Source organism: Cetorhinus maximus, chromosome 13 (assembly GCF_964194155.1).
Source record: "Cetorhinus maximus chromosome 13, sCetMax3.hap1.1, whole genome shotgun sequence".
NCBI lineage: Eukaryota > Metazoa > Chordata > Chondrichthyes > Lamniformes > Cetorhinidae > Cetorhinus > Cetorhinus maximus.
In genome coordinates, this window is record NC_135891.1 from 80669658 (window position 1) to 80680103 (window position 10446).

Here is a 10446-nt window from a genome sequence, read left to right on the forward strand (position 1 = left end):
GTTGACTTTCCCCTTTCAAAGTTCTGGGGTGCCATATCCCAGCTGCAGTGTTCCAAACACTGTTCCAGTAGAGATGGGTCAAAAAAGAAACCCATTAGCGTGACTGTCATCTTAGGAGGTTCTGGGATACAATTCTACGAGGGGGGCGGGGATGGTAAGGGGTAGAGGGCCAACTGTCCTTCCATGCTTTATGCAAGTGGCCATTCTTAATATGACATTGAATTTTAACAGACTATCTATCTGACTGCAGAGGGGCTTATGATCGAATCCAATGCTGCCCTCACTCAGGTCCGAATACATTCATTTCAAACAAACATCACTGGATAGTGATTAAGCTTGAGAGCCTTGAGAGATTTTGCACCTCTCAGGGGTGTTGGATGCAGTTGCATCTGAACTGATATAGTAAATAAAAGCAGAAAGTGCTGGATAAACTCAGCAGGTCTGGCAGCATCTGTGGAGAGAGAAACAGAGTTAACGTCTTGAGTCTGTATGAATCTTCTTCAGAATTTCTTCCTTCATATTGAGAGTCATATTGAACTCGAAATGTTGACTCCGTTTCTCTCTCCAAAGATGCTGCCAGGCCTGCTGAGTTTTTCCAGCACTTAGTGTTTTTATTTCAGGTCTCCAGCATCCGCAGTATTTTGCTTTTATTCAGCTGATATACTTCCGCTTGAAAATGAATTAGACCCATGAATTTCAATCAGTTTGATAGAATTATTTTGCAATAAAAGCAAAAATGTATCTGGTGACACATCACATGATTGAAAATCTATTTTCACTTCTGTTACATATCTGGTTTAAGAGCATGAGCTATGAGATGAATCAGCAGTTATTGGGACCACAAGCCTATGTGTGGAGAAATGCATAGTTCTGGTCTAACTGGCATATCCAACAATGGCAGTGATTGAAATGAGGGTGTGAGGTTTGTGGGAATTGCACTAATCCTGGAGATCATCTTCTTTTAAGCAAGGAGAATTTATGACCTGAGAGAGAACCCTTATAGGATTGGAACTGCTGTAGAAGAAGTCATGCAAGACTCAAGTGATAGAGAAGCAACTGCAAAGCATTGCCATGTGGTTAGGGTAGCCTATCTGAGTGGACTAACTCAAATATGTCAGACCTCATTTATTTAATGGGATATGTGAGTTGTGTTCATTTGTAAGGCTGCATGATTACACAAAGTGATCCAAAATAGTTTTTCCTGTTGGCTCATTCTATCATCATCAGAAGATTTGACTACGCCAGAGTTAATGAACTACAAACCTGTGAAAGCATCCCTGGGATCTGCAAAAACCTTTACCTTGAGCCATTGTCTAAGCGGACATGGAGTAGTAAATTAGAATATGGTGCACAGTTTGAAGGTGCTAATGAACCAGCTTGATGGATGTGGTATCCATTCTGCATTATGTAGCTAATTGCAGGGACAACATTCATACAGATTATCTAAAAACTCCTTTATAGATGGAGGTATATTGGTGATAATCGTGCAGAACGGTGCCAGGAACCAGTGACACACGTTGGAGGTGGATGGGGCTTTGAAGCAAATATGCTCTCCGTACTCCAGAGCACAGTTATCTACTCCCAAGAAGGGAAATGTCACTATGCCAAAAACTGTTAAATAATTTAATTGATATAAGTAGGTCTTACAATGGCTCTTTAGTTTGTCATAGCACACACATCAGATACCCTGGATTCCTGAAAATTACATAGCGAGGAACAGGCTGAATTTTGCCTTTCCAGGGAGTGTGTAGGTCAAATAGCAGCTTCAGAGACACAGGAAACCCACTTTTTTTTGCTTCATTGATTCTTGCGACCAGCAGCACTTCATTAGGATGGAATCCATGAGATTAGATGGTCAAATTTTGGATGTATTTGTTATGCGTGTTTGAGCTCTAAGACCCATGTCAATGAGAGGTTCACTGAACCTAAAAGTGGGAGTGAGGCAAGATTGTCCACTGTCACCCATCCTATTGTGTTGTACCCTCCACCGCCCCCCACCCCCCCCCGCCCCTCCCCATCTGTTGGCTGGTAAACAGGAGCTACACACATTTTGATTGACTTAGAGACCCTTGAAGATGAGGATGGGTTTCTATTCATGTCAGCCACCAAGCTGAGCAAAAATAACAGTTTATTTCTACATTGAAGCTAATTGTTCTAATTCCTGTTGGTTAATGGCTTCATTTTTTTTTCCCCAATACATCACCTATAGAACCCTTAAGTGCATCAACGGGCAGAGGGATCTGGGTGTACAGGTCCACAGGTCACTGACAGTGGCAACGCAGGTGGGTAAGGTAGTCAGGAAGGCATATGGCATGCTTGCCTTCATTGGCAGGGGTATTGAGTATAAAAGCTGGGAAGTCATGCTGCAGCTGTATAGAACCTTGGTTAGGCCACACTTGGAATATTGCGTGCAATTCTGGTCACCACATTACCAGAAGGATATGGAGGCATTGGAGAGGGTGCAGAGGAGGTTTACCAGGATGCTGCCTGGTCAGGAGGTTATTAGCTAAGAGGAGAGGTTGGAGAAACTCGGATTGTTCCCACTAGAGTGACAGAGATTGAGGGGCGACTTGATAGAAGTTTACAAAATTATGAGTGGCATGGACAGAGTAGATAGTCAGAAGCTTTTTCCCAGGGTGGAAGAGTCAATTACTAGGGGACATAGATTTAAGGTGAGAGGAGAAAACTATAGAGGAGATGTGTGGGGCAAGTTTTTTACACAGAGGGTAGTGAGTGTCTGGAATTCGCTGCCAGAGGAGGTGGTGGAAGCAGGTACGATAGTGGGGTTTAAGAGGCAGCTTGACAATTACATGAATAGGATGGGAATAGAGGGATTCGGACCCCAGAAGTGCAAAATGTTTTAGTTGACGGGCAATATGATCGGCGCAGGCTTGGAGGGCCGAAGGGCCTGTTCCTGTGCTGTACTTTTCTTTTCCTTTCCATACATCTGGAATAATCCTTACACATTTTAAACGGAAGCTGAAGTTGCCTCAGGAAAAAAAAATCTTAACGCCTAACGTCTAAGACTGTTTTTTTGAAGATCTGAAGCAAGGTTGTGCGATGAGATTTCACCAGAGGGCAACCAGGAGACATCCCAATGGGGAAGCGGAAGTTTAGCAACAAAAAACCCTTCACTCGGGTGAACCAAACGTTTCACACGGAAAACCGAGGGCAGTCACATGAAACGGTGTGAAGACTGGGGAGGAGTCTCACAGCACACATTCGATAAAAACTCACAACCAGTCGAGTGGGGAACAGTCTCTCCAGCGGCTTGGAGTTGAGAGGAGGGGAAAGCGTTGAAAGGTAAGAGGTTGAGAAGACGAAGTATGATCCGCTGAAATGTATTTCTGGTGGGAATTGGAAGGCGTGGGTTAGTTAGATTGGGATCGGAGTGAAACATGCCTGGGTTACAGGAACCTGCGGGACTTTACTCGATGGGACTTTTTGGTGCGAGGTTATCAGGGCGGAATAGTGATCACTGCTCTCCCCAGGAGCTCAAACCCCCACAACCTGTACACATGGAGAATTCAGACAAATAGTTCCCCTGGATGCTCTTCAAACAGAATCTCAATGAAGGAACAATACTGAAGGATATCTTGCAGCCGTTTTGGATTTCCAGCATCCGCAGTAGTTTTTTGTTTTGATATCTTGGAGCCTCCGGTCGGGGGCTGTAGGAGTTAAGAAACTTTTAGTTTCGTATTAATGTGGATTCAGGTGCAAATACCGAACTCCCCGTGATTTTATTTTACTTTTATTTTCGGCGTTTTTAAAAAGTTACTCGAGTGACTGTACGTCGCGATGGGAATGAACAAGTACAAGAAAGGTAGCGAGGATCTCTCCCCCTTCTCACTCTTACTTCCGGGAAGGCGCAGTAAGACTTCACTGGGGGCATCTGGAGCTTGAGCTGGTACACTGGGCGGGCATCTGGGACCTGGGCTAGTACACTGGGGGCATCTGGAGCTTGGGCTGGTACACTGGGGGGAGGCATCTGGGACCTGGGCTAGTACACTGGGGGCATCTGGAGCTTGGGCTGGTACACTGGGGGGAGGCATCTGGGACCTGGGCTAGTACACTGGGGGCATCTGGAGCTTGGGCTGGAACACTGGGGGCATCTGGGACCCGGGCTGGTACACTGGGGGCATCTGGGACCTGGGTTGGTACATTGGGGGCATCTGGAGCTTGGGCTGGTACATTGGGGGCATCTGGAGTTTGGGCTGGTACACTGGGGGCATCTGGAACCAGGATTGCTCTACACTGGATCCTGGGTTGGTAGTCAGGGGCGGTGAGGATAGTGAACGGTGATGAAACAGAGGGGCTGAATGTTCCCATTGGGGAAGCATCAAGAACCAGAGGGCACAGATTTAAGGTGATTGGCAAAAGAAGCAATGGCAACGTTTTCACACAGTGAGTGCACCGTTAGGATCTGGAATGCACTGCCTGAGAATGTGGTGGAGGGAGCTATGAAGGCTTTCAAAAGGGAATTGGATCAGTATCTGAAAATGAAAAGCTTTCAGGGTCACGAGGAGAAGTCAGGGGAGTGGGTCTAGGTGAATTACTGCTTCAAAGGGCCAGAGACATGGTGGCCAGAATGACCTCCTTCTGTGCTGTAACCATTCTTTGATTCCATGAATGGTCTAATTCTTTTCCTCGGATCCAATCAGGGATTGAACCCAGAACTTCCCTCAGGTTCACTTATTACTGAGCCATCAGGGTAGAATATCACATTGCATTTAGCACCTTCAATGCAGTAAAATGTCCCCGGACACTTCAGCGGAGTGTTATCAAACACAATTTGAGCCCCAGCAACAAAAGGAGATACTTGGGTCGATGACCAAGAGCTTGGTCAATGAGGTAAGGTTTAAGGAGTGCCTTAAAGAAGGAAGAGAGACGGAGAGCTGTACAGAGTGAATTTCAGAGCTCAGGGCCTTGGTAACTGTAAGCACAGCCACCAATGATGGAATGATTAAAATTGAGGAACTTTAGACTGTATAGTCCTTTACCCCATCAGCCGCTCCTACAGTCTCTGATAGTGGCTTGCTAGTGAACATCCCTACTGACTGCAGCTGCCTGCCATGTTCACCATTTTTGTAATAGATACAAATTTTGTAAGAACAGGAGTAGGCCATTTAGCCTCTTGCACCTGTTCCACCATGTGATGAGATTATGGCTGATCTGTGATCTAACTCCATATGTCTGCCTATGGCCCATTTCCATTAATACCTTTCCTTAACAATAATTTGTCATCCTCAGGTTTGAAATTTACAATTGACCCAGCATCAATTGCCATTTGCAGAATTCCAAACTTCTATAACCCTTTGTGTCTGGAACTGTTTCCTAACTTCATTCCTGAAAGGCCTTGCTCTAACTTTTAGACCAGCAAAAATAGTTTTTCTCTATCTACCCGATCAGTCACATCTTGAAAATTACCCCTTAATCTTCTAAATTCCTTGGCTTGTGTAATCTTTCCTCATAATTTAACCCTTAGAGTCCAGGTATCATTCTAGTAAATCTACACTGCAATCCCTTCAAGAGCAAATATCCTTCCGAAGTGTTTTTTTTATTCGTTCATGGGATGTTGGCATCGCTGGCTAGGCCAGCATTTACTGCCCATCCTTAATCAGAGAGCATTTAAGGGTCAACCACTTTGCTGTGGGTCTGGAGTCACATGTGGGCCAGACCAGGTAAGGACGGCAGATTTCCTTCCCTAAAGGACATTAGTGAACCAGATGGGTTTTTACAACAATCGGCAATGGTTTCATGGTCGTCCAGATTTTTATTGAGTTCAAATTTCACCATCTGCCGTGGTGGGATTCAGTGGTGGGAGTCAATGACAATACCACTGTGCCACCGCCTCCCCTAGTGGCATTGTGGTACACTTCTCCACATTGAACTTCATCTGCCACCTATCTGCCCACTCCACCAACTTATCTATGTCCTTTTGAAGCTCTGCACTGCCCTCCTCACAGCTTACAATGCTTCCAAGTTTCGTCTCATCTGCAAACTTTGAAATTGTCCCCTTCACACCTAGATCCAGATCATTAATATATATCAGGAAAAGCAAGGGTCCCAATACTGACCCCTGGAGAACTCTACCACAAACCTTCCTCCAGCCTGAAAAGTATCCATTGACCATTATCCTCTGTTTCCCATTAGTCAGCCAATTTTGTATCCATATTGCTACTGTCCCTTTCGTTCCATAGTTAGACCCCAACTGAAGCACCGTGAGCTGTTTCAAGCAACACACCAATACCTCAGTTTTAAAAATTCTCCTTGTGTTCATGCCCCTCCTTTGCCTTGTCCCTCCCTGTCTCTATAACTTCATTTAGCCCTAGAATGCTCTGAGAACCCTGCATTTTTCCAACTCAACCTATACATCCCAATTTCACTCTTTCCACCATTGGCAGCTGTGCATTCACCCATCTAGGCCTAAGCTCTGGAATTCCCTCCTCAAGCCTTTCTCTCTTCAACACTCTGCTCCTTTAAGACACTACATAGAAGCTACCCCTGAAAAACTGAATTGGTCAACTCCTATTTTGGTTTGATGTCATTTTTTGGTCTAATTATATCCCTGTGAGGGGGCTGGTTAGCTAGGTTGGCGAGGTAGCTAGCATGTGGTCCAGAATAATGGCAACAGAGTGGGATTTGATCTCTGTTCCGGGGCTGAGCTAAACTTGGGGCCCGCCTCCTCACCCTACCCCATAAATAAAATCATGGCATAAGCCGCCAGTCGAGGATCCTTGAATAATCGAAGATACTACCTTGGGAAGGAGCTACTCCTGTGAAGTGCCTTAGGATGAATTTCTATGTTAAAGGCATGATATAAGTGCCATTATTAATATATAAACTGTTGTTGTTGCAAGAAATACATTTTATTTAGAAATTGGCAAGGTTTCAACTCAGGAGAATAGTAGTAAAGTTTGCATTTCAACATTCAAAGGAATAAACAGTATCTGGCTTATGCATATAATTTCTCAATTTTTACTTGTTAGATCAAGCAGACACTCTACAGCACCTGAACTTCTCGCCAGAATCTGATCTATCAGTTGTAAAGCTTTGACACAGTCAGCTGTACCTGGTTCCCTGATGTAACAACGTACAGTCTGGTTTTTATGCACTGTTACACCGCACAGTATAACTTACATCAGTGAGACCTGAGGTTTCCTACACAGATAACAATCTTAAGATAAGATAACAGAACAGCTTCTGACATTGGTTTAGCTCTGTTCCAAACCTTCACTCAAGAAATGAATATTTTGTTTCTTTCCTTGATTGCTATCAGCTGTAAAAACACCACCAGTTTATCTGCTCTTGTGTACTATTGCTGATAGTCGTATGGTTTGTAAAATTCACCAGCAGTGGGTAACTAGAACTTAACTTAAACAAAAATTGATTTTTCAATGACCGCAGTAGTTAATTTGAAGATATTGACTTAATTTTAAACAACCATTTTGTTATTTTTAACACCAGTTTTAAAGGTGCCAAATTGACAGCCTTGAATATTGTGTGCTGTAACTGCCAATAAATATATGCATCTAGGATTTTGTTGAAAAGAGGCACTTGCTGCTAAACAGGAATCTGGCTTGTATTGGAATTTGCCTTGGTAACTAGATCTAAGATGGTTTCCACTCATTTTCTCAAAACTAAAATAGTTTTCCTGAAATGCTTTGTTTATTTTACAGTTGTTTAGGAAAGATAAAGCTTTCTCATGCAGCACAGAAAGAGGCCATTTGGCCCGTGTACCAATGCTGATTGCTTGAAAGAGCTATCCAATTAGTCTCACTGCCATTATGCAACTTTCAGCAATATATTATATCTTGCCTTTCACATCAAATACGCTTCACAGCCAATTAATAACTTTTTGACACATAGGTAGTGTTGTCATGTGGGCAAATGTGGCAACCATTGTGCAAACAGCAAGGTTGAACAAACAGCAAATGTTTAACCTATTGATCTCTGTGTGAATTGGATTCTGTACAGTGTGTTGAAGAGACTGAGGCATTAAGCCAGCTGTCTGTGCAGCAGGAGTAAATTTATGTATGAATTGACAGTTGAATTTCAAGAAACATCTGTTGAAACCCCAAGAAATGTTGTTAAGTGCCATTTTCCTCCAGCGCTTCTGCTTATCTTCCACCAAAGTTCCAGTGGGTAATTGGGAGATCCCTCATGGAAATTCATTGCCCATGTGTATTTACATCCTCGTTAGCATTTCATGATGGTGTTGCCTGACCTCAGAGAAGTATTTAGAGTTTCTGTGCTGTCTTCCACATGCCAAAATACTGCTCTTACTTTGATCTTTGAAAGAAAGAATTATCTGAAACCCAGACCTGGATAAGCCACACCTTTCTCCAGTTTAATTTAAAACCAAAGCACGCTGTTTTGATCCCTCCAATATTTATGTGACTCCTGCCTTAATTCCACCTCTATCTGGTTACATCAGGCTAGCCCTGTGGTGGAGCCTTGACAAGACTGTACAGGTTCTTCCTCACTTACAATCTGCTGCCAAGATTACTTTCTTTCACTCAATTGATTGCTTCAATCCCTATTTCTCTGCTCCTATTGACAATCTGCACTATTATTGACTTTCCCAACATTGCCTTTCCTGTTTCACCATCCAGAAACTACAGGTCATCCAGTATGCTGATGCCAGTGTCTTCACCCACGCTGAAAATCATATCCCCGTCATTCCTTTCCTCACCAAGCACACCGTTGGCTCCCCATGGCCCAGAGAATAAACTTCATGATTCTTATCTTAGCTTTTGAGCCCCTTCAACATCGACAACATTAGGGGGAGGATTTTCCCCTCATTGGGCGGGCGTGGTGGGCGGGCCTGGGAGCCGCTGCGCTACTGTCCGCCGCCCGCGGCCGGGCTCCAATCGTGATTTCACACCGGCCGGCCAATTAACAGCCAGCCAGCGTGAATCGCGTGTTGCCTGGGCGGGTGGGTGAGGAGGGTGAGCACGGAAGTCAGCACATGCACGTGGCTGCGCTCAGTGAAAGCTCCCTGAAGGCACAGAGCTGCCTCAGGGAGCTGATGATTTTTAACTTTACAAATAAAGATTTTACAATGAAGGGAAAAGGTCACATGAGCACCGACATGTGAAAAATGAGTTGCAAAAGTTTTTATATATTTTTTAAATCACCCGCCTGTGGATGAGATTTTGCAAAAAATGCAACGGGCAGGGAAAAATTCAATATAATTAATTTATTAATGGGCTTAACAGCCCTCTTAATTGTCGGTGGACGGACTGCCGACTCCCGCTGACCGAAATATCGCGCGAGTGCGCAATGATGTCGAGACGCTTGCCTGATATCCTCGCGGGCTATTTCACAGTCGTGCGTGTTTGGTGCACGCCGAGGTGAAAATTCAGCCCTAGGTATTTATATAGAGCCTTTAACAGAATAAAACAACTTGCGATGCCTTACGGGATGTTACTAAACAAAATTTGACAGCAAGCAACATAAAGGGGATAATAGGGTGGGTGACTAAAAGCTTGCTCAGGTTTAAAGCAGGGGTTTAAAGGAGGAAAGAGGAAGAGAGGTTTAGCGAGGAAATTCTAGAGCTTAGGGCCTTGGCAGTTGAAGGCATGGCTGCTAATGGTGGAGTTATTAAGATTAGAGATGTCTAATACATGAATTGGAGAAGTGCAGATATCACAGAAGGTTATGGGGCTGGAGCAGATTACAGCGTGGCCATCTGAAAACGATGAGAATTTTAAAATTTGTGTCACGAGTGTAGATCACAAAGCACAGGATTACCGGTCGAATGGGAAATGGTGTAAATTAGGACATGGCTGCAGAGTTTTACACGACTACAGGTTTATGGCAGGTAGATTACACTAGGTGCACAGGATTACATTGGAACATTCAAGTCTGAGATGACAAAGGCATGGACGAGGGTCCTTGTGTGGAGAGAAACATGAACTCAATCCGGTCTATACTGGTGTTTATATTCCACATGAGTTACCATCCACATTAATTATCTCTTCCTACCCTGTCCCCATTTGACTTTATTTCCTTCTCTCTCACTTCTCTCCTTAAATGCCTATACTACCCCAGCCACTCCATGTGACAGGGCACTCTGCATTTGCACCACTCTCAGTCTAAAGAAGTTCCTCCTAAACCCTTTATTTGATTTGTTGCTAGATATCCTATATTTATATCTGCTCGTTTCTAAACTTACCCACAAGTGGAAGCAGTTTCTCCATGTACATCCTCGCATTAAGGCTGCTGATGCTTTGAATTTAAATTACAAAGTGGAAACCAGAGCACATTGTAGAACTGACCATACAGATGATTGAACTGATGCTGCTATTGAAAAGTCTCAAGTGTCACCTTAAAACAAAGGAGACCATGTTTGATCTGATTTCACTTCCCAGTGTCATTTGCAATTCCAAACTCATCAGCATAAATTTACCTAATAAATTTAAGATAATATCACCACCTATA